Here is a 23,731-nt window from a genome sequence, read left to right on the forward strand (position 1 = left end):
CGGTCCCACTGAAACAGTTTCAGAGGCTCCTGGGGCATATGGCAGCTACAGTGGCAGTCACGCCGCTGGGGCTACTTCATATGAGACCGCTTCAACACTGGCTCCATGGCCGAGTCCCGAGGTGGGCGTGGCTACGCGGCACTCACCGGGTCTAAGCACCGGCCTGCCACCAAACCTTCACTCCGTGGTCAGACCTTGCGTTTCTCTGGGCAGGAGTGCCCCTGGAACAGGTCTCCAGGCATGCTGTGGTTTACTCGGATGCCTCCTCCACTGGCTGGGGGGCCACATACAACGGGCACACAGTGTCGGGGGTTTGGACGCAACCGCCTAAAGTTGTTAGCAGTATGCCTTGCCTTGAACCGTCTCAGAGGGTGCTTACGAGGCAAGCACGTGCTGGTCCGCACGGACAACACTGTGACCGTTGCATACATCAACCGACAAGGTGGTCTATGCTCCCGTCCAGAGGAGTCATGCCCATTCAAAGTGAGGGGGCACATGCCCCCTCAGATTTTTGAGCCAAGTGGATTTTGAATGCAGCTTCCAAAAGACAAAAAATAGCCGATTAATATTTTCTATATTTAATGCAATCACATCGGTGTGATTAGAACATTCAGTGCGTCATATCATCAGCTGCTAAATTCAAATCTGCATTCGCTGGCTGGCGCTGAGCCAGATACAGACGCGTTTTTACAGCACTGCGCATTAACCAATCACACACGATGCTGTTGAGCTTATGAATGCAATGACCAGAGGTGCTCAGATGAGTCATCGCTAAAATGCCGGTGTTTTCTTCACTCGCTCACTGACTGAATACCTCTTTCTGGCGAATTCTCTCGTCAGAAACAACAAAGTGCAAATGTGTTTTCGAATCTGTAAGATATTAATTTCATAGTGTAAACAGCTTCAGTGATTTTAATGGGAGTTTTTGAGAGTGCTTGAACTTGAATACCTCTTTCTGGCAAATTCGCTCATCAGAAACAACAAAGTGCAAATGTTTGTATGAATCTGTAAGATATTCATTTCATAGTGTAAACAGCTTCAGTGATTTTAATGGGAGTTTTTGAGAGTGCTTGAACTTTACTAGACTGTTAGTGAAAATGTTCTTTGATAATGTAAATGTTCTTTGCTCTTTTTCTGTACAATGAAAGTGGTATGATTAGTAGCCTAACTTGCAATGTTTTTATTCACATTAACTTTCAATGTTAAATTCACATTAAATATAAACTGTCGTATTAAAAATGTTATGGTATGACACCCATATCTGTTAATTAAGTAAACTGGCAGGTTTTTATGCATAGTTAATAGATTACATTATTAGGTTACTTTGACCATCATAGATCAACATAAATATGAGAATAAAGGTGAGAATCAAGATATTTCATGATATAGTTAATGCGTTTGGGGATGTTTCGAATAAAAAGGAAAAAAATAAATAAAACATAAGTGCTGTTGTGGCTGTGTATCACATGTCGATTTTTTTTTTAGTAAACTAATGTAGTAAACTTGCTCATTAGCTCACCTGGTACAGAATTGCACTTTGAGATATGGACCATTGGGTATGAAATTATTAACCTTTTAGTGCAACTCAACGGACATTTTATTTCTGAACTGTCCTCCTCTGGAGTCAGAAGCATCTGAGGTCGCTTAGTGCCATTTACATTCTGGGCCTGCACAACCATGCAGCCGACGAGCTGTCACGAGCTGCGCTCCCCATAGAGTGGAGACTCCATGCCCAGATTGTAAAAAAAAATAAAATTCCCCAGTAAGCCTTCTCGCACAGACGCTGTGCAAGGTCAGGGAGGATGAGGAGCAGGTCTAGCTTGTGGCGCCGTATTGGCCCACTTGGACCTGGTTCCCGGGAACTAATGCTCCTCATGACAGCCCCTCCCTGGCAGATTTTTCTAAGGAAGGATCCCTGTGGCACCCGCGTCCAGACCTCTGGAAACTTCATGTCTGGTCCCTGGATGGGACACGGAGGTTCTAGGTGACCTACCCCAGGAGGTAGTTGACTCCATCACTTCGGCACTGTTGGCCCCCCTCTATACCCTCTTGGGACCTGTCTCTAGTGCTCAAAGTTCTTATTGTTGCCAAGCCCTGGCCTACACCAAAACGGGGCACAGGAGGCTCGCACAGGACACTGGAAGGGGCAGCATCCATAGCGCTTTGGTAGGGATCCCAAATCGTCGGTCACCAACGTTACGTCGAGAGTGACCGACTGAAAGGGAACGTCTTGGTTACGTATGTAACCCTCGTTCCCTGAAGGAGGGAACGGATACGTCACCCACTCGGTTCCTCGGCGAAAACCTCGTATGCGTTGCACCGGCTGCCTTTTTATGCTCACGCTGTGATCAGCGGCAGCTGGATGCAATAATTGCATGCCAATGTGCATTGGCTATACGTAACCGAGATGTTCTGTCAACTCTGCACTGGCTCCCTATTGAACAACGAATACATTTTAAAATCTTGCTAGTTACTTATAAAGCCCTGAATGGTTTAGTTCATCAATACTTGAGTGAGCTCAATTAGCTCGCATTATAGTCCTTCACATCTGCTGCGATCTCAAAACTCTGGCCATTTGATAATACCTAGAATATCAAAATCAACTGCGGGCAGCAGATCCTTTTCCTATTTCGCACCCAAACTCTGGAGCAATCTATCTAATGTTGTTCAGGAGGCAGACACACTCTGTCAGTTTAAATCTAGATTAAAGACCCATCTCTTTAACTTGGCATACACATAATACACTATAATTCAAATCCGTTAAAGGCTGCACCTGAGTTGCAGCCTGGAATTAAACCACCACATGCTGGTTTTGTCAGGCCAGAGGAGAACTGGCCCCCTGACTGAGCCTGGGTTCTACCAAGGTTTTTTCTCCATTTCTGTCACCAATGGAGTTTTAGTTCCTTGCCACTGTTGCCTTTGGCTTGCTTAGTTGGGGACGCTTGACTGATTGCACAGACAATATTGAAAGAGAGCTTAACTGTCAATGTGTGACATTGACATAAATAAAAAGGCCCAGCAGAGGTTGTACTTCCTTCGCCAGCTGAGGAAGTTCAACCTGCCACAAGAGCTGCTGAAACTCTGGACCCCTCACATCCAGCACACTCCCTCTTTGAACTGTTGCCATCTGGTCGACGTTACAGAGCACTGCGAACCAGAACGACCAGACACAGGAACAGTTTCTTCCCTCAGGCAATCCATCTCATGAACACTTAACAATAATCGTGGAACACACAACACTAGTATACATTGTTTATTTAACACACATACTTATTTACATTTAAAATTTGCACATATCATACCTGTACATACAAAATTGTCTATATTATATAGTGTTTTTGCTTTTTTGTACATTGTCTATTTTGTATATTTTTATATTATTCTTTTTATTATCTGTGTCCTGTCTTGTCACTGTCATTCTGTTGCACTGTGGAGCTTCTGTCACTAAAACAAATTCCTTGTATGTGTAAACATACCTGGCAATAAAGCTAATTCTGATTCTGATTCTGAACTGGATGATGACATCACTGAATCATCAATTAACTGACTTTAGCTGGAAAACTGACTCTGTTATTGTCTTCTTGCATTATTGACAAACTATTTTCCTGTTTGACACTGTAAAGCTGCTTTGACAAAACCAGTATTGTATAAAGCGCTATACAAATAAAGGTGACTTGACTTGATAGAGTCAACAGTCACTAGCACGTGCAGCAGCAGCAGCAGCCTCCCCCGGGTCCTAATGCTCATCTGGTAAGGCCTTTTATTCATTTGGGGTGGTGCTGTAGGCCTATTTGTAATAAAATGAAAAGTAAAATAGACAAATTACATTAAGATATTTGTGTTTCTGAATAAAGCAAGCAATAATTGATGTCATAAAATCACAAGTCTGTTTTGATTTTTTTGGTCAGAATCTCTAGCTTACATGAATAAAAACAAATCACAAACAAGACACTTGTAAATTAAATAATGTAATATATACAGATTTATTAATTAATATGTCATATATTTTTTCCAAATGGATTATGAATACAAGGAGCTAAAAAATATTTTTAGAATTTTTACAGCTCTTTTGCTTTAGACCATCTATTAATGTTAAATCTACAAATAAAATGTTAAAGGGGACACAACACACACAGTTTCTGCCAATCTCGTGTTAATCTTTAGTACCTATAGAGTATATTGCATCCTTCATATCTCCAAAGAGTCTTTAGTTTTATCAGATTTATAAAAGACAGATACAGTTTCACGCTTCTCTCCAAAAACACTCGAGCTCCTGGAGACGTGCCGTGGGCGGAGCTAAAGAGTCAAGAGCACACAAAGCTTTTGCGTAGCGATTGTCTGCAAGCTGTGACAATGACATAAATAAAACAGGAACAAAAACTTTACTGACTTAAATTTAATTTAATTTGTTTATAAAACATTCATCACCGAAATGGCGAGAACAAACAAACACACTTGCACAACTCCATTGCTGCCCCGAAAAAACAAACTGCATCCACTTTTCCCTTAATGCTGGGTTCTATAGAAAGCTGAACACGTTTATCTTTCACACATAACCAAAAACACAATTCTTTGATGACATTGTTGATTTTGTGGTCTAAAAATAAAATGACAAATCCTTTGAGCAAGTCCTGTGCAGCGCTGCAGACGACTTCTGTAACCCGAATGAAGCACATTGATGGGCGTGCTCTTGCTCTCGCTTTGTTTGCTGTGTGCACACACTCTTTCGGGAGAATTGCCCATACAAGGAATTCTACCCTTTATGACGTCATGCAAGGCCATACTCGAAAAAAACTTTCTGAAACGTATACGAACCCTGTAGGAGTGTATTTGGCACAGAAATACTGTACAAATCGTTTTTTTAAACTTTGGCCATGTTTAGCATGAGAATCCAACTCTTTAACAGTTTAAATACGTCAGAATGCATAAAATAGCATTAGACCTCCCCTTTAAGGTTTCAACTGCATCTGTCTGAAAAAACAGCAGAGATTGATTTTATTATAGTTATTTTCAAAGCTTTCAATGTACTTTCATTAAAAAAGAACTTTAAAAATGTTTATTAGTTCTAACAAATAAGGTTTTGCTTAAAACGAACCAAAGTTAAAAATAATTTGTTTAGAGTTTCAGCACAAGAGAGACTTGGTGTTGTTTCAAAACAAAAGGAAATATTTACCACTATCGGCTATCGACCAAAATGATTTGAAAAATATCGGCAAAATCTAATATCGTGCATCCCTAAAACAAATCATATGAGGGTTGATATCAGCTCAGTACAGTGCAAGGTTTGTGCCTATATCACATTGTTTATCTTCCTGTGCCGACACGCCAGCAGGTTGGCATCAATAGCGCCAACTTGTAACCGTGCCCAAATGCGACAGCCAACGCACACACAGACATGTCCACCTCCTATTGCCAGAACTCTTAATCCTTTTTTTAATTCTCACTGAGCAGCACTGCCCTGGTTCCCAGTGGAAAATAAACATTTTTTGAAAGGACTTGGGAAATAATGGTGCGAGACGTCCAGGGGAAGGTGAAGCGGATGGGTAGGCAGATGTGTGCAGGCACGCATACATGGCTAGTGAGTGTCGGGGAATTGAAAGGCTGAAAATCTGTGCAGTGGGAGCAACACTGCGAACAAGTCACAGAGCAAACATAGTTTGCACCCCCTTGGGCACTTACCGGTTGAGAAAGCCTTGGTACTTTTCCATTGATGCACTTCTGTAATGGGAAAACCCTCCATGTCCGAATGCTTATTTGGGTTTGGCAAACATGTATTAGGTAGGACTTTGTGAGGCTGTGACAAAAACTATTCATTCATGGTTCATTTGCCAATTGCTATGCAATATTTGATTTCCAAATTTCCATGTGACCGTCTCTCATTTGTCCTTCAATTGGTAATGGGATAGTTCGCTTATACTGAACAGATGTCTGATATTTCCATTGGCTGAATCAATGTCTTCCCCTTTCCCTAACCTAACTCGTGCCCTGTCTATATCTGGGTAACCCTTATTAACCCCAAATTAATTTAGCTATCAAAATAAGAGAATGAAATATCAAAGCACCAATTAGCAAATTCCATCAGGTTAGTGCAATCTGTGAGGCTGGATAACAGTCCCTTAATGAGGTCCAAATAATCTTTTTTTTATTATTCAGTTTCTTTAAAGATGCCTGAAAATATACTTAAATCTTATATAACTTCTCTTTGGTCGTTAGTGCCTATGCGTTAATTAATGTTTGTGAACATGCAGATATTGTGTATGACATCTTCAAATGAGATGTGTTATATAAATGCAAAAAAGTCCTTCTTCACTCTTATATCACAGGGCTTGTCATTTCTCCATGGGATAGACTTTAACGTTGCCTCAGGCAGAGTTATTACAATTACATCACATTGAAGGAGAGGATGAATGTGAAAATGTATAACATCAGAAGGCAAAAAGGTTCTTTAAAGATACTTGGGGTAACAAAGTAAAGTGTGAAGTCAAGAAATCGCGGACCGAAAGGGCAATTTAGCATCTGCGATTAAAGGGGCAGGGGCTCGAACCCCACCCTGTGCACACCACTGATTCAGACATTATATCAATTCATGCATTCCCTGGAAACCATGACGTTGGTGTTGCTAACACTGCTACCACTGTACGAGACACTTCCCGTACCCCGGTTCTGTGGTTATAGATCTGGTCTGGTAATGTCAAAAAGTTTTAAGTTCAGTCATTGCAAAGAGTGATCTGTGGACTGTAGCCAAGCACTTAACCCTGGTTAGTCCAGGGGAATTATCTTTTTAATAAATTTACTGAGCATTGCTTTGAGTGTCTGTTAAATGACTACTTACTTAAATTAACACAACCAAGAAGTGATTATTACCCAGTTAACCCCTGCTCTCACTTTCTGTTCAAATTGTGATACTGCTATGGTCAAGTTGACTCTCGTGAGATTATTGCACACTGCACAGCTGTAAGCATAGACAACTTAACGTTCCCCTGCAACCTTTAACAAAGACAATGATTTGATGGTGTAGTGTCTGACCTGACTAGAAATTTGATACTGCTAACTACTGGGCTTCTATGGAGAGAACAGGTTCAGTCTGATTGAGCTTGCACTCATTGTACTCTTTTTTTTTTTTTCACTGCACACTGTATTTTACTGTATGTTCAATGCCTTTGTCAGTTTTAACAATTCAGGCAAAATGTTAATAATGGGGGGAAAATGAAAATGAAGAAAGCCACATGTTTGCAATAGACTGTTTTGCATTTCAACAGTATATTAAAAATATGTCAGTCACAGTATAAAAATGACCATAAGTAATATGGATATGGGTGTGTAAACTATGACCATCAAAAGGAGGTTGGCATCCTGAGAAGATCAAAAGGATGTAAATAAAAGTGTAATCTACAAGGAAGGTTTCAGTCTCTGTTCTCTCTACAAGCTTATTGTGGCAGATTCACATAATCTGAACAGATAAAATCATATTCAAAGAAATCATATTTATCCTGTTTACCAGCCCTTTGCTTTGAATAAGAAAATAATGTATTCATCTGAGCATCAAACAATGTAATTAAAAAATATGATCATGGTAAACAACATTGGATTTGATAAACTATGATAAAATATGCAGGATCCTCCATTCTCATTCATAATATAAAATAGCAATTAATTAATTTTATCAACCTATCTCTTTAGACTTTTAAATTACTGTTTCTTTCTACGTCCTCTCCCCTTTTGTCTCTCTGTCTCATTCTATCTTTATCTAGAGGACAATACATTGCATTGCCGTAGGTTCCCCTCCCGTCTATTTGTTTATATAAATTCATTAGACCAGATTATAGGAGCTCAGAGGACAACCTTGAAAAATAATGTCGCTTTCATAATATTAACATTTTAAATGCTTTTGATACAATTCAGCAAGAAAGATATTTAATATATAGATTTAGAAAGTAACCAAAACATAAGTGCTAAATATGAATCCACCTATGCATGATGTACTAGAGACACAAACATATTAAACGAGTTTATTCTTAATGCTTTAAATACTCTCTTTTTTTCATGTAGTGTCATTTTAGTGTCTCATGTCAGCATGAAATCAAATTGCCATTGGTTCAAACTGTCAATGTCTTTTTATGGAGCACACATTTACGTCAGTGGCTAGTTGTGTCCTGTCACATGTGCATGATAACATAAGTGGAGTGAACACATACAGCAAGCTCTGTGTGACTATGTGAAGAGAAAGGTGCTTAACAGCATTCTATGAATAAAGGAGAATAGTTCACCCAAAAAGAAAACTCTCTCTCATGTTGTTCCAAGCCTGTATGTTATTTGGTTTTGCGGAACACAAAAGGAGTAATTCTGAGTTTTCACTTAGCTCTAATGCTAAGTTCATAGTCCATTTGGTTCATAGAACCAAAAACAATAGCCCATATGACTCATAAGCTATATTCAGAGCCATTTGACTGCTTTGATTTGATTTCCATCCTGCATATTTGAACTGGAGCATTACATGCACTTTACAAGACACGTTAGAACCAACTGTGTTTTGGCATCTGCCACTTCCAACCTGGTGCAATGTGCCAAGGTTAGTGCAAGAGGTAACCTCACACAAAGCTCTCACATGACACAAGCCATATTAACTATTTTTATGGGTTTTTATGTAGGGTTTTGTCCTTTTTTGGAGCATGACACCCACGGTCAGTAAGAATGGATGGAAAACAGCTGTGTAAAGATTCTTTAAAAAAAAAAATCTCCTATTGCGTTCCGTAGAAAAAAACAATATTACAACATGACAGGTTTGGAACAGCATGAGGGCGAGTAGGTTATGACTACATTTTCATTTGTGGATAAATCATCCCTGTATTCATCAATCATTCTTGATAACATTATGATGAACGAAAACAATTTGCATGTTTGAAACATTATTCTTATTACTCACTTATTATTGTGGGGGAAGTCGTGGCCTAATGGTTAGAGAGTCGGACTCATAACCCAAAGGTTGTGGGTTCGAGTCTCGTACCGGCAGGGATTGTAGGTGGGGGGAGTGAATGTACAGCGCTCTCTCCCACCTTCAATACCACCACTGAGGTGCCCTTGAGCAAGGCACCGAACCCCCAACTGCTCCCCGGGCGCCGCAGCATAAATGGCTGCCAACTGCTCCGGGTGTGTGTTCACGGTTTGTGTGAGTTCACTGCCGTGTGTGTGCACTTTGGATGGGTAAATGCAGAGCACTAATTCCGAGTATGGGTCACCATACTTGGCCACATGTCACGTCACGTCACATTATTCTTGACATAAAAATGTGTTCAGTCAAATTCAGACCATCAGGACTACATACCTCTCTTCTACACACAGGGCTACTAAATGCAAGGAAGTGTGTGTATGCGATTAACTTAAAAGCAGTATGGCAGTATGTGGAGCAACATCAAAAACCAAAAGTAGCACCACAAAATGGGCATGACACTGGCACATGCCTCGCACCACTGCAGCAGCTTGTCTGCACACCATGTCCATTAAATTAATAATGGGGCATGCTGTATGGCTCTCCTACTTCTCGCGGTTATGTCATGTACACTGGAGGTATGGTGCGTCAGCATTGGCATTCACGTGCCAGTGGAAAATTAACGGTGATGTGGGCCTGGCGAGCGGCGACTTCACACCGACACGAACGTACAAAACTGGCACAGAAGGACATAAGCACATTGCATCAGTTAATCAAAAATCACGCATCGGCCTACATTGGACTGCAACGAATTGTACAAAGTCAGCCATTAACATTTCTGTAAATATAACATAAATACAACAGATATTTAATATCATCTTTAACGAAGGGTGCATTCAGCATCTTTAAAGTCAAAGCTGTAGCGTGTTCTCAGCATCACTGCAATACGAGCCCTATTGATTCGCCCCGCCCCGCCCCCACTCACTCGAAATACAAAATTAACGCAATAATCTAACACAAAGTCTTGCTAAGAAATCTTACTCTAAGGGTGCTATACATACTGCATATACATCCATATAGCCTAACGTTTCGTTTGAGTTTAAAATAAATCACCAGTAAATTGTAATATAGGCCTAGATAAAAAAAAATGATGCATTATGCATAACGTTTTGACACGTCAAGCAGTTCATATCCTCTATTTACAAAACAGTTCCATTGTTATTATTGGATTACGCGCTAAATGTTTCATTCCACAAATGTTACACTACCGGCATCCGGCATACATTGAAAAACGTCGCACGCACAGAGACCAAATGCAAATAGGCTACTCGACATGAATGCCAACATATAACAAAACCTATAATGGGGGTCTCCGACAAATTCTTTGCATTTCATTCATTGCCTTGTCTTTGAGAGGTATTAATTTGGGCCGTGGAAAACGACCGTGAGACGCGAAAAAGGGTGAGAAGGACAATACACAGCAAATGCGTGATGTTCATGACAATTTGAAGACTTGAAATCCAATGATTGTTCGAAAGCGTCGAGCCCTTGCCATACATAGACTACACGAGCAAAATCCTTTCTAGCGGACACGATAGACCATTTCACTTACCTCTGCGTCGCGCGTTGGATTTGTGAAGGATACAGAGGTCAGATTGACAGATGCTGAATAGATGTAAACTTTCGCTGCACTGCGGTTAGATTTAAAAGCAGAACATTTAGTTAATGCCGGTTCAGACTTACAATATATGAAGTATGAGGTCACTGTGAAGCCCCTCCCAGAATTCCCATCCCTATTCCCATCCCCCAGTAGGGAGCAGAGAGGTATGCCAACCCCCTAAACCATCACCCAATCATGATCGATCTCTCTCTCCTCTCTCTCTCTCTCTCTGCCTGCCACTCTCTCTCTCTCCCTCTCTATTTCTCTCCCTTACTCCCAGTGTGTCCAAACTCTATGAGTGCTGTTCTGTTGACTCAGTGCATACTTTGCTTTCCTTGGTTTTTGCAACTTAAATAGATACTGTACATACAAAGCTGAATTTGAGTAAATGTGCTTTGCATATACAAAAGAGATGGTACACAGGTGCTCGCACAAGTATCAAAATTGGTGACCTTTTCCAGGCCAAGGACCCTTTGGCAGATAGAAACACAGAACATATTATACATATTGAATATTGTATAAAAATTAATGTTGCATTTTAAGCCTGGCATATAGTAGCATTCATATAGTACCATAATTAATATATTGATATACTTGCAAAGTATACAAATACTTATTATATGTAGTTGCAGTGTGTATTAATGTGTATCTAAGATACTGAAATAGAATAGACTTTGCTTATTTAAAGTCTTATACTTTAAAATAAAAAAAGGAGGGAAAAATAAAACATTTAGCTGAACTTTTGCTGGAATAGTTGAAATTGCTGAAAATGTACTCACCCAAGCTGAATCCCACCTGTCGCAAAAAGTCAGTGACTTCTCTTATAAAATGGCTTTTTTTTTTTTGGTGTAATCTCTAAAAATAGTTCAATCCAAAAGTATTGTTTAGTGTAAAACATGTTGAAGATTAGCCGATAGGCTGTCAATTCATTAAAGGAGAAGCTGTTTCCTCTAAAAAGCTGTTTATTCAGAGTAGTAAAGCCTGTCCTCCATTGACATCCATTCAAAAAAATAAAATAAATAAATAAAACGGCCTCTGGTCTACTTTCCCACGTACTGGCAAACCGGAAGCGTTAGCATTAGCCATTACGCTTTTTTGGCTAAAGGTTGCTGGCTTGCCTTTTAGTGGCTTTGGCTAAACTCTGCAGGGCTGTGGCCCTCCAGGAAATGAGTTTGACACCCCTGCTTTAAACTTTGGTTGCTGGCCAAAATACCAGTCCATAATAACAATTCCTCCATTGAAAAAAAAAATCCATCTCCTGTTGTCATCTCACATCAAAATCCACCAGCATATTTGTTTAAAATGGCTTTGGACTTTTCGCTTGTAGGCTAAGTGTGCCACTTGGGACAGGGCCTAACTTGACGATGACTTGACTAGAACATGACCATGACCTTGACCTTGACCTTGACCTTGACAAAGGCTCACCATCAGCGGGTTACAGAAAAAGCTAGACAAGGAACAATGGAAACATTAGGATTATATATACACAAGAACTAATAACTAAACAAGACACACCTGAAAGTAATTAAGACAATGAACCAATGACAAGACTGAACTGAAAACACCTGACAATATAAACCAACAAAAACAACACAACAGGTGTGTTGACTTGAAGCGGAGCTGCGAAGACCGTTCGGTGTATAGGCCAATTCACACCGCGCCGACAAACGCCAACAGACACGTTGGCTGCTGGATTTCGAATTTTATGAAAAATAACTGTCATGTTCACACTGCCCCAACAGACACCAACAGACTTCAAGTCAGAGAGACTTAACTAGGGGGAAAATGGATGATCTTGTAACAACAATCAAAATGATACTGTTATTAATGTCTTTGGTAATATTGTAAGGCAGTTTTATTATAATAATAATATATTGTCAAATAAATAAATTTCCCAAGCGCTGTAGCGATCGATCTGATCGCATTCCCCCTCGTGTTGCGGTTGGTATACTCAACCACACCCACCGCATAAAGCTCTGGCCTCTCCTCCCAAAGATCCAAAAACTGTTCCTCTTTCTGATTTGTCCAGAAACCTGCCATTTTTAAAGTTATTTTCCTAAGCGCGCCCAGCACCTACTTGCAGTCTTGCCTCATTGTCATGGCAACGGTTCGTGGCCAGGTCAGATTACGTCAGAGTTTGTTGTCGTTTGTTGGAAAATCATATCACACTGCTCAGACATTCCACGACCCAACAAACGCCGATTAAACATGTTCAGTCGGGTTAAAACCAACTCCGACCAACGCCAACAAACGCCGACAGGGGTAACACACTGATCCAACAAACTCCGACAGACTAGTCTGTTGGCGTTTGTCGGCGTTTGTCGGTGCGGTGTGAATTGACCTTATGATATCAAAGTACCGTGAGAGCTATAGAGAGCAGACAGCTCCTTATGCTTTCGAATCGCTCTCACGGTACTTTGATGTCACACACCGATCGGTCTGCGCAGCGCCGCTTCAAGTCGAACACACCTATTAACAAGGGAAACACATCACATGGGGAGCAAGGGAATCACACAACATGACAAGAACCATGACTATGACAATACGTCAAAATAAAAGACATGAAAACATTAACAAAACCAGAAACAGACGTGACACATTGGTGAGCAAGTGATGTAATGCAAAATTTCTCCAAATCTGTTCTGATGAAAATCTGTCGAATGGCCTAAGGGTGAGCACATTTTCAGCAAATTTTCTTTTTTGAGTGAAGTTAAATTAACATTGCATTTTTGTTCAACACATTTAATTTTCTTTTTCCACAAAAGTTCACATACAATAATTGATGGATCCCTTGCAGTACCCCCTAGGGTTCACAGACACCCTGTTTGAAAATCCACTGATGTGGTGCTGTGTTTTTTGAAGGCACTTATGGGTTTATTATTTTTCCATTTGACTAACTACTTTGTTTATAAATTAAACCTAGTTAAAATATGACTTACGTCATGATGGTTAATGTCATGTAACACAGAAGACAAGATCTGTCATTGACACCAACGAAACAAAATATGTATTACATAATATATTCAGATTAGATGTAACACAGACTGGAAAAGGTTAACGGTTAAAACGGCTAAAACCACGTAACCAAAACAATGATACTCTGTCCATGCTATTTCTAGGTTTGCTGACACTAATGCAAAATCCTTTCATCATCATTAGGACAGTTTTAACTATTAGTAAGAAGTGCAATAGATTTCTGTAATATTTAATATATACATGCATACTGTATATATCAAAGGTGGTGACCTACTTTTTAATTTTGCTGAGATTTGTTAAATGTGGAATTCTAAAGATAGATTTCAATGATTTAACACAATTCTGTCAAAAGTGGGGGACAGTTTCTCTCAATTTCTCATTTCTCACAGCAATAAAATAGCAAAAATATGTAAATAAATAAACTGTCAGTATAACAGAGAGTGGAAGAAGATGCAATGAAAGTAAATGGTAACTAAGGTTGTCAAATACAATCTTCTTTATCATTATATGTATGTTCTTCCATTATGAAAAATCCTAACCTATACACAAATGACACAAAAGGACTTCTGGCTTCTGATTTCAGGGGTCAAGTCATACCACATTTGGACAGCAGTGGTAAGTAAAATGAAAAGCCATCTGAGGCAAATCCTCTTAAGGTTATAAAATAGCAAAATATGATGTGATATATTTATATATGTGATACTGAATCAGATTTTCTTAAAACCACTTTCATATTAATCTTTAATCTTTATTCCTTCTTTTTACACAAGCTTGACTATGTTCCAGTTCATCATAAAAATACAATTCCTAACCTGACGTGCAATGTGTAAATGGACTTTCTTTCTTTATTTTTGTCTTATAATTATTTGGCATGTGGGGACTGGTTCCACGAATTCCGAGGAGAATGGCTTCATTGAAGATGGTAAAGCATTTTGATGCAAGAACTGCATTTAGGTAATAGTTGTTGTTGTTGTTTTTTCATTGAAATATTCTAACAACTTATCTGAAAGTGAGTATATATAAAAAAATCATATATGCTCCTTTTTAAAAAAAGTAAATATATTTTATGAAATAATAAAATATCCAACAACTGTCAAGGCACACATCTCTCAGTTTTTGCATAAACAGCCACAATTGAATATCAATCCTAGTTCTAAAACCTCTGGGAAGACACAACCACAACAATCATATCACCCAATCACCAGCAGAGGTCATAATCCCCACAGAATTGATCCAATCTCCATTACAGCCTCTATACATCTTTAATTTTCATGCTTTCTTTTGCATTCCATTTATCTTCCTCATAGTTGTCTGTTTAAATTAAATCTGTCTACCTTTAATTTTGGATTATGATGCTGGAGTTTGCATGCTCATGTAAAGGATTTAAGATTCAAGATACTGCAGAGCATATCAAGAATAGTGTATTCATGCTGAATATGTATGAAAAGTGTTTGGTATTATATGTAGCATACAACAGCATATATAAATACAAATTCAGCATGAATACTGCATTCTTGATATGGTCTTACAGATTCACGTTAAACTAATTCAAATTAATAGATCATGCATAATAAAAGATGTCTCAGTTTTGTTTGAAGAACATTTCTTTTTCATATTTTCATTTATGCTCATACTATAACTGTACCTTGTTTTCAACACCATCGTTATTTTTTATTAATTTTTTTGCCCAGTTTTGATTGATTGATTGATTGTCTTTAGGTGTTTTGTTTTCACATATAGTACACTTTAAATGAGTCAGTTGAAGTAAACCAAAAAGGGAGCCAGCTGCAAGTGACCTCTCGTTTTGGTGTTCACAAAACCCAGGTGTGAAAACGCTCTAAAAATTAAATTCATTCTGAATAACTACAGTACAACAGGGGTAAGTTAACCTTTACTTACAAAAAAAGCCTAAACCTCGACACTCGATAAAAACTGGTATACAGTGAGAAAATACTGAGACTGTGGAAGCATTTTTTTTATAATGGCTAAAAACTCGTCTCGCATGGGTAGCGTGGCCGAGCGGTCTAAGGCGCTGGATTAAGGCTCCAGTCTCTTCGGGGGCGTAGGTTCGAATCCCACCGCTGCCAACACTTTTGAATGTATGACGTTGACTTGGTCAAAAATAGTTAGCAGCACTGAGAACGTTTTCAAAAACCATTTACAGCTGTCGTGAAATACAAACGTTTGAATGTCTACATGTGGATGTTCCAACACAGGCGGAAGTGCTTTACCGTACTGATGAAATATTTTGAGTTGACAGATCTCGACGGAAATATCTCATACGAAAATAGATAAATAATTAAAACAGACTGAATTTCGGTTCCAAGTATTGCAGTTCAATGTCACTTTAAACAGGTGCAACAGACGAATATACAATGTGTGCTGCTAGTAAATTAAAGCTAACGTTACTTGCAGTGAGAAATTAAGTTTCGTGTGAAATGTTTGAGGTCTCTAGCGGTGTTTCACAAAGGACAAGTGCAGACTATGCAAGTATAAATCTGCTGTAAGTATAAACAAAAGTGAGTGCCGTTGTGAATGAACGCTTAATCTTTAAAATATATTTTATTCACTTTATCTTCAATCTATAGCTTGAATAAAACATAAATGAGAACGGCCCAAGGGGACCTTTGCAAACTGTGCAAACGCATTTCAGCCTCGTTTTTTTTTAACCTTTTTAAGACCCGTAGTGAGATACGGGTACTACCAGCGTGTTGTGACCAACCTTGTGTTACGGAAGTTTATAAAGTGAATTCTCATCTACTTTATTATATTTGATGGCTGATGTGAAGTCCTGAATTGATGAAGCTGTGTGAATAAATTTGGCGCTGTCCTACAGCTTATCTTGGAAGTATCTGTCATATGAAGCTATCGGTGCCTATTTGAGTGAGTGAAAATATTCAGTTTAAGTTACTTGTGTTCAGGCAGCAGGCCTTTGTAACCGTTTTGATGTTCATACACATTCCTGCAACACCCGTAAAACAACTACTATATTAGTTGCTCAGATACATCTAGCTTATCAAATTAGACTTTCTGGCATCCCTATGATTCACCTGATCAAAACATATATAAACCTTGATTGGATATACTCCAGAACTTAAGGTGCATTTCCACCACTTAGATCTCTAAAACAGGAAAGTTGAAATTTTTTTCTCAAAGGAAAGTGTGATCTTTTAAAAGCAAGTTTTAAACTTTGTTGTTAAATGTTGACATTCTTTTTCATACAACAGGCAATTTGGAAGTAAGTGGGATATGACTTTTATGTAATCCGCAACTATGAAACCTCCGTTTCGTCGTCGAACTGGACCGTCGCGCTTTCTGATTAAGAGCACGGAGGAAGAGCCGAGTGTGGGTGCCAGATCCCTCTACAAAGGATGGAATCGCAAAGATCTTCAGAAATGTTTTGCAAGCTTTGAAACCGCAGCAGAATTTTGAATCGGCATTAGATCTGACTTGAGATTCAAAAGAAAGTTCCCCAACGTTCTCTCAAAGAGGTAAGCTCATCGACACCAAAATATCTCTAATATGGATGAACATGCACGTACGTACGTGTCCGTTGTAATGTAAGTGTTAGCACTGTTTGGTTTCAGATTGAAGACCTCATAATGACCCTGAAGTCACGTGTGCTACAGAAGGTGTATCTACAGGTCCAGAGTCAGAGGAGAGAGGAGCGCAAAGCTGAAGTCCCCGTTGAATTGTGGGCAGAGCTGGTACAGAAAATTTCTAGACCCTATGAGAAGACTATTTCTTCTGCCTTTTCCCAGGTCTGTATGAGACATTTGAGAAATAACACCAGACACCGGTCCGTGTAACGCTTCACAATTAAATTTTCAGACCATATGGAGCAAATGAAAAAATGAAACCAAACGTTAATTTTTTCTTTTTTTTTTCCCCCCAGTTACTTCATAAATGAGCAATTGCAATTTTTTTCAATTTTACTCTTGCTAAATTGTGACTTCAGAAAGGATCATTTGAGTAAATAAAATCTGAACTATTTTCTATGTTTTGTTTTTTTAATCTTACAATTTGCGCTGTGGGCTTTACCACTAGCGCGGGGGTGTGGCCGCGGACTGTTTCACAAACGCTTAACATGGCTTAATGTATCCTACTAAAACAGTGACACTGGAGGACACAACTTATTAATAATAAACATAGGCTACTATTTACAGACAAGCTAGCCCAGAATATGAAGGCAATTTGCGCTAAATTGCACGTTAAGTGTCAGAATATGAACGAGCAAAGTTTCACGTGAAGCGATTTCCTCCCATGGAAAACTATCTGCCACACACACACACACACATAACCACCGGAGATGTAGGCTATACATAAAGCTTTATTCATCACTAAACATTACCACAAATTATGTACCTCGGCTGCCGCTGGCACTTCCAAATGAAGTCCCGCAGTCTGTGCGACAGCAACCGTGGAAAGCGGCAGCGGAGCATAGCAAATTAATTACCATATGATGTGTTTCAAATGTAGCTTTTACAGTTCAAACATTAACCGGAGATATATGTAGATGGATTTTCGCGGCTGGTGTTTATGAATAAAGCTTTAGCCTACGTCTCCGGTGGTTATTGTGTGTATGGCAATAGTTTTCTATGGGATGAAATCGCTTCACTGGAAACTGCGCATTGCGTTCATTTTCTGGGCACGTCGGCTTGTGTGTAAATAGTAGGATATGCTTTATTAATAAGGTGTATGCTTTGCTTTGCGTTTTTATCACCGTCTTAATGCATTAAGCCACATTAAGCGTTTTCAAACAATGGTTTTCAATGGGAGGAAAACTTTGCGTGTCGCGTTCATATTCCGGTCACATCTGCTTCCCAGTAGGCAATGTAGTTTGCAACATTAATAAGTGTATTCCAGATTTGGCTATAGCCTACTTTTACACCACTGTCTTCTTCCATTAAGCCTATGGGAGGATAACAATTCAGTAGCGTTCATATTCGTATCTGCTCTAGTAACCTGTACTTTATTAATACATTGTATTAATAAATATACCGAGTTCTGGCTTTTTAATTGACACTATCTTCCATTGAGCCACGTATTTTCTTTAGGTTTTCAATGGGGCAAATTGCTTTCATATTCTGGGCTATTCTGCTTATCTGTAAAAAATAGCCTATATGTGTATTATTAATAAGTTGTGTCCTCCAGTGTCACTGTTTTAGTAGGATACATTAAGCCATGTTAAGCGTTTGTGTCAAACAGTCCGCGGCCACACCCCCGCGCTAGTGGTACAGCCCACAGCGCAAATTGTAAGATAAAAAAAAAATCGTTTAGATGTTATTTATTCAAATTATACTTTTTGTAGTCACAATTTAGCAAAAGTAAAATTGAAAAAAGGAGCGAAAACGGCAATTATTCATTTATGAAGTAACTGGAAAAAAATGAATGTTTGGTTTCATTTTTGCATTTGCACCATATGGTCTGAAAATTGAATTGTGAAGCGTTACACGGACCAGACGCCACACCAAGAATTGTACAAGTTCACCTCAATCATTTCTCCACCTTAGTCTGACTACACATGGCTTTATAGAGCTTGTGGAAAAAATTTCAACTTAGTTATGAGTTTGACTGAAGATGCTAAAACAGTCAACACATTTACCAAACTAAGAACTTGAAAAATTGTGATGGATAATCTTTGTATTTGACAATGAGGTTGTATTTACCTGATACTTTTGAACTGCAATGATACATTACATTGATGCTTATTCTTGCTCCACAAGTATGTAATTTCAGCAACTGATTCTGTCATTCTCTTACAACGCTTATTTATGACTCCTATTTATAGCACACCTAGAGAACAAAGTACTTAATACTTGTCATTCAGTTACAGTGTACAATATTTGACTTATTTTATTGCCTCTATCATCTTAATCACTCTTATAGCAGATAAAATGTTACACAATTTCAGTTGGTTTTTTCTTTGTCATCAGATGCTTGTGATTGCTGCCATTGAGCCCTGTGGCCTGATGCACTCTGATCCTCCACATCCCATCATACAAACACCTGCTTTCTCCAGTCTACACCCTGTTCAGTCCCCTAAAACCCCATCTCGGCCTTCTACCTCAGACATGAGTCCAAATTCCAGCGTTTCTTCTCCCTCAGTTGCATCTCTTATTCAGCCTGACTCTAGCTCTAATGCTGCTGATCATATTAGCCAACTCGATAATACATCAAGCAGTTCACCTCTAGTGCCTAAAATGCCTGAAACACCCACACCAAGATCCTTACAGATAACAAGAAGCCCAACCCAACTGCAGTCAGAAGCAGAACCAACAGCGTCCAGTCCTATTTCCACTGGTCCAGTGTCACCGTCAGTCTCCCCAAATAAGCACAATCAAGTTAATTTGGAACTGTTAGATCATGATTACCTATGCAAACCAAGAATGCTGAAGAGTGTTGTGAATTTTGACAAGATTTATCAATATCTAAGTGACATTGACTCCAAAACCTGCAATTCAGCTCTTACTTCAATGGGTACGCATTGTTAAATTATACATTTTGCATATAATATGCTGTTATGATGTTAAAGGGGTCATGGACTGACAAATCAAAATTCCCTTGATCTTTTGACATATAAGAGGTCATTGTACCATAAAAAAATCCTGTAAGTTTCAGAACTCAAAACTTTCTCGTTAGTCTAAAAACAGCTCATATTGAAGTCAATCTGCCAAAATGACAGGTTGTGGAATGTGCCACTTTATGACGTAATAGTGTGGCTAAACCCCGCCTCCGATTCATGCATGTAGTGTAAATAATGAGAGCGGTATACGCAGAAACCAAACGATAAAGATGCTCCAAAAACAACAAGATGCTGTGCAGTGCTAAGTTGTGGAAAAACAGTCTTTGCATTGCCTTCCTTCTGATCCCAACATTAGGAAAGAGTGGATGAACTTTATTTTTAATGTAGTTCCAGACCGTGTCAGTAAGAACTTTGTCTTTTATTCACTTCATTTTACAGTGGATTCATTTACAAACAAGGCACCATTCAATGCAGGATTTTCAGAAAGATTGAAAGTAAAAGACGATGCTGGAAAATCACAGCAGCATCCATCAATGAAGGATGTAGGCTGTCAAACATACACAGCTGTTAGCCAATCATAGCAGTGGGCGTTTACTTCTGAGTCTACGATCCACCATGCCTATTCAAACAGAGCGTTCCGATGAGGGGGGGTCAAATCAGGAGAGAAAATAGTCTCTTACTTCTCAATTATGATGTTTTTTGATGTAAAAATTATGATAACATTATAAGTGGACCTCAGAGAACAGTACAAAATAATAAAAAAGGCAGTTCATGACCCTTTTAATTCAGTTGGGTATTAGCAGAAATGCTGAAAAAAAAAAGATCTATAGCAGTTGGCGTTTACTTCTGAGTCTACAATCCACCACGCCTATTCAAATGGAGCGTTCAGGACAGAAAATAGCCTATTTTCTCAATTATTATGTTTTTTGATGTAAATTTTTTTTTATAACATTATAAGTGGACCTCAGAGAACAGTGCAAAATAATAAAAAGGCAGTTCATGACCCCTTTAAATACTGGAATAAATTACATTCTTCATGACCATTTTACAAATTTTTCCAGGAATGTGGAAATTAGATCAACTTAAAAGCATAGTACACCCAAAAATGACAATCTACTTGCTTACCATCTTGTTGCATGACGTTCTTTCTTCTGTAGAACACAAGGATGTTGTCTTTAAAAATATTATTTTTTTTTTGTCCTTACAATGAAAGTCAGTGAGGATCAGTGTTGTTTTGGACCCCACTGACTTTCACTTTATCTACAAAAACATTTTGGGTGAACTATCCTTTTTAGATGTATGAACAGAACAGAACTTTTTTTTCTTTTCTCATATTTTGCATATTCCATCCTCAGAGAGTGCAGTGCTGTTGGATATGCTCATGTGTTTGCCTGAGGAGCTCTCCTTACTGGACTGCAAGGAACTTCAACATCATTTTCTCCCGTTACACTCACAGCTCACCAAACCTGCAGTAATGCCAGCTTCCTCTTCAAACAGTGACAGGGACGTCCTACAGGCTAATGTAGCCGATTCTACTGCATTAACACCCAAACTCAGGCCTTCTACGGGATCCACTAAAGAGCCCTCCACTGAGTCTTCTGTCACAGAACCAGCAAAGGACAAAAAAGACTGGGCTACAGTTGGCACCTGTCCTCTCAATCCTTTGTTAGTTCCGGTAGCCTTGCTGAAAAGATCGGCCCTAGATTCTGAGAAATTATATGCTTAGCCAGTCTCAGGCTTTTCAGAATTCAACTAATTAACGTTCTGTGTGGGTCTTATGTTTCACTTTGCTAGAGGTTCAGATGTTGTTCTTTTGCCTGGAAAATGTGTGCATATTAAGTATTCATACTGTTATATTGATATGTAATAAATATATTTAAATTTCAGAATGATGATTGTTAAAATAAGTTTGCTGTAAAAAATAACCAAGACATAAAAAATAAATGAATGTGCTGAAGAATTAATCACAAGTATTATAAGATTTCCCTCTTCCTAAACTGAACTGCAGCTGTACTGATGCCCTTAAAGTGATGGCTCTCAAAAATCACCCTCCTAAGTTTAATATTTCCCTGTGGCTTCCACTACTGTTGTCAAGTCATAAAAATAAGAATATATTAAAAACCAGAGAGGAATGGAATTTTGTGGTGCAACTGAGAATTTTGTTTTCTCAAGTGAACTGCATTTTAGTTCAAAGTTTGGAGTTTAGTCTGATTAACAAAACCTGGTTGCCAAGTGACCAAAACAGTGGAACATATTCCTGGTTTAGTAAATATTTCCTTTTAGCATAACTTTTAAGATGCAGTAATATATTTTTTTAAAGAAAAAATGTTTACTCACCCTCATTCTGTCCCAGATGAGAATATTCATTTCTTTTGAGTGGAATATTTAATATTTTCCTTTTTTTATTAGGTTAGTTTCATAAATCAGTTTTGATAACTTTTTGTCATGAGGGCCTTGCCAGGGATGGTGCTTGCCAAGTTTCATGCAAATAGAACCAACAGCCCAGGAGGAGTTAGAAAAGGTAGGTTTTCCATAAAAATTCTAAATAGTGGAAGAATGTCCTGAATTAAACTAAATCGGATGTATGGATTCTCGTAGAGCTTGGCTCAAGGATTCAGAAGCACTTACAGTTCCAGAATGATGAACCAAAATTCAAATGTACTTATAGCGCAACCTAATGTCTGTCGGTTGTGTAAAGCGGTACCTGAGTAGAATTACATTGCCTTTATTGTCATCTCGTGTGGGGGGATTTGGAGCCATCACACCAAGATCTCTGAGAATTATGGTCTTTGGTGCTTTTTGGTTGAGAAAAAATATTATAAACGAAACGGTACACAAACAGAAGGGTTTACCCCTAGTAAAGCATAACCTTTAGAGTGAGTAATATGTTTACACAATGACCCATGAGTCTCATTGCACCACAGAGATCTAGGTACATCAAGTTAAGTGATGCTACCATTTGTAACATTTCTCAATACTGATTGCAGCGCAGCTGATTATCAGTTTCTTTTTCCTGCTTATCTGTTCGATGTGTGGCGTCGCACCCAACATGATCTGTATAACTCACCATCCAGCACATTGTTTGACATGCTGCTGATAAGAAGATATCTGAGATAAAGCAGCTCACTTTGTGAAACACTAGGCTAAAATACACACACACACACACACACACACACAACTTTTTGGAAAGTTGAAATCACAATTTGAAAGCAATTATCTTAAAATAAGACTAGCATTTTTAAAATGTTGAGGATAATATTCAGTATTGCCAAAGTGATTAAATCTCTAAAAAAAATGTAACAATGTAATCTGAAGGGAATAAATTGAGGGGTAGAATATACAGTAAGGAAGCCCCATTAACTGTGCTTTTGTTGTGTCTGTGAATAGGAAAACATTAAAAAGTACTGAAAAGAAGAGGCATGAAAGTAATTGGGAATGCTGTTTTGTGAAGATTCTATGCCCCTCTTTGCAAGCTCATGATATTTGGTGTTTTCTTATAGAGCAATACACAATAGCTCAAGAATATTACTTTGTTGTTCATGTATTTGATTGCATTTACAGAGGAAAAAGACAATAAAACAAACAACTGAGAATATAATTTATTTTAACATAAGCAAGTGTCAATTTACAAACAATGTGTGGA

The 23,731-nt window shown here is 38.6% G+C and overlaps 1 protein-coding gene, 1 non-coding gene and 1 pseudogene across 2 annotated transcripts in view; 2 read left to right on the top strand and 1 right to left on the bottom strand.

The window, feature by feature from the left end:
• The window catches only part of LOC107668137 (histidine N-acetyltransferase-like), a 16,520-nt gene extending 5,868 nt beyond the window's left edge, over nucleotides 1–10,652 (bottom strand). Inside the window, exon 1 of the mRNA XM_016459930.1 lies at nucleotides 10,539–10,652. The gene's annotated coding sequence lies outside the window, so the exon portion shown is untranslated. The remainder of the gene's footprint in view (nucleotides 1–10,538) is intronic.
• A 4,692-nt stretch (nucleotides 10,653–15,344) lies between these two features.
• On the top strand, nucleotides 15,345–22,107 carry LOC107669144 (snRNA-activating protein complex subunit 2-like; annotated as a pseudogene).
• On the top strand, nucleotides 15,568–15,649 carry trnal-aag (transfer RNA leucine (anticodon AAG)). The gene has a single exon. It is a non-coding gene; the product is annotated as a tRNA-Leu (tRNA).
• Nucleotides 22,108–23,731: the final 1,624 nt, after the last annotated feature.

This window comes from Sinocyclocheilus anshuiensis, unplaced genomic scaffold (assembly GCF_001515605.1).
Source record: "Sinocyclocheilus anshuiensis isolate Anshui unplaced genomic scaffold, SAMN03320099.WGS_v1.1 scaffold337, whole genome shotgun sequence".
In the NCBI taxonomy this organism is placed as follows: Eukaryota; Metazoa; Chordata; class Actinopteri; order Cypriniformes; family Cyprinidae; genus Sinocyclocheilus; species Sinocyclocheilus anshuiensis.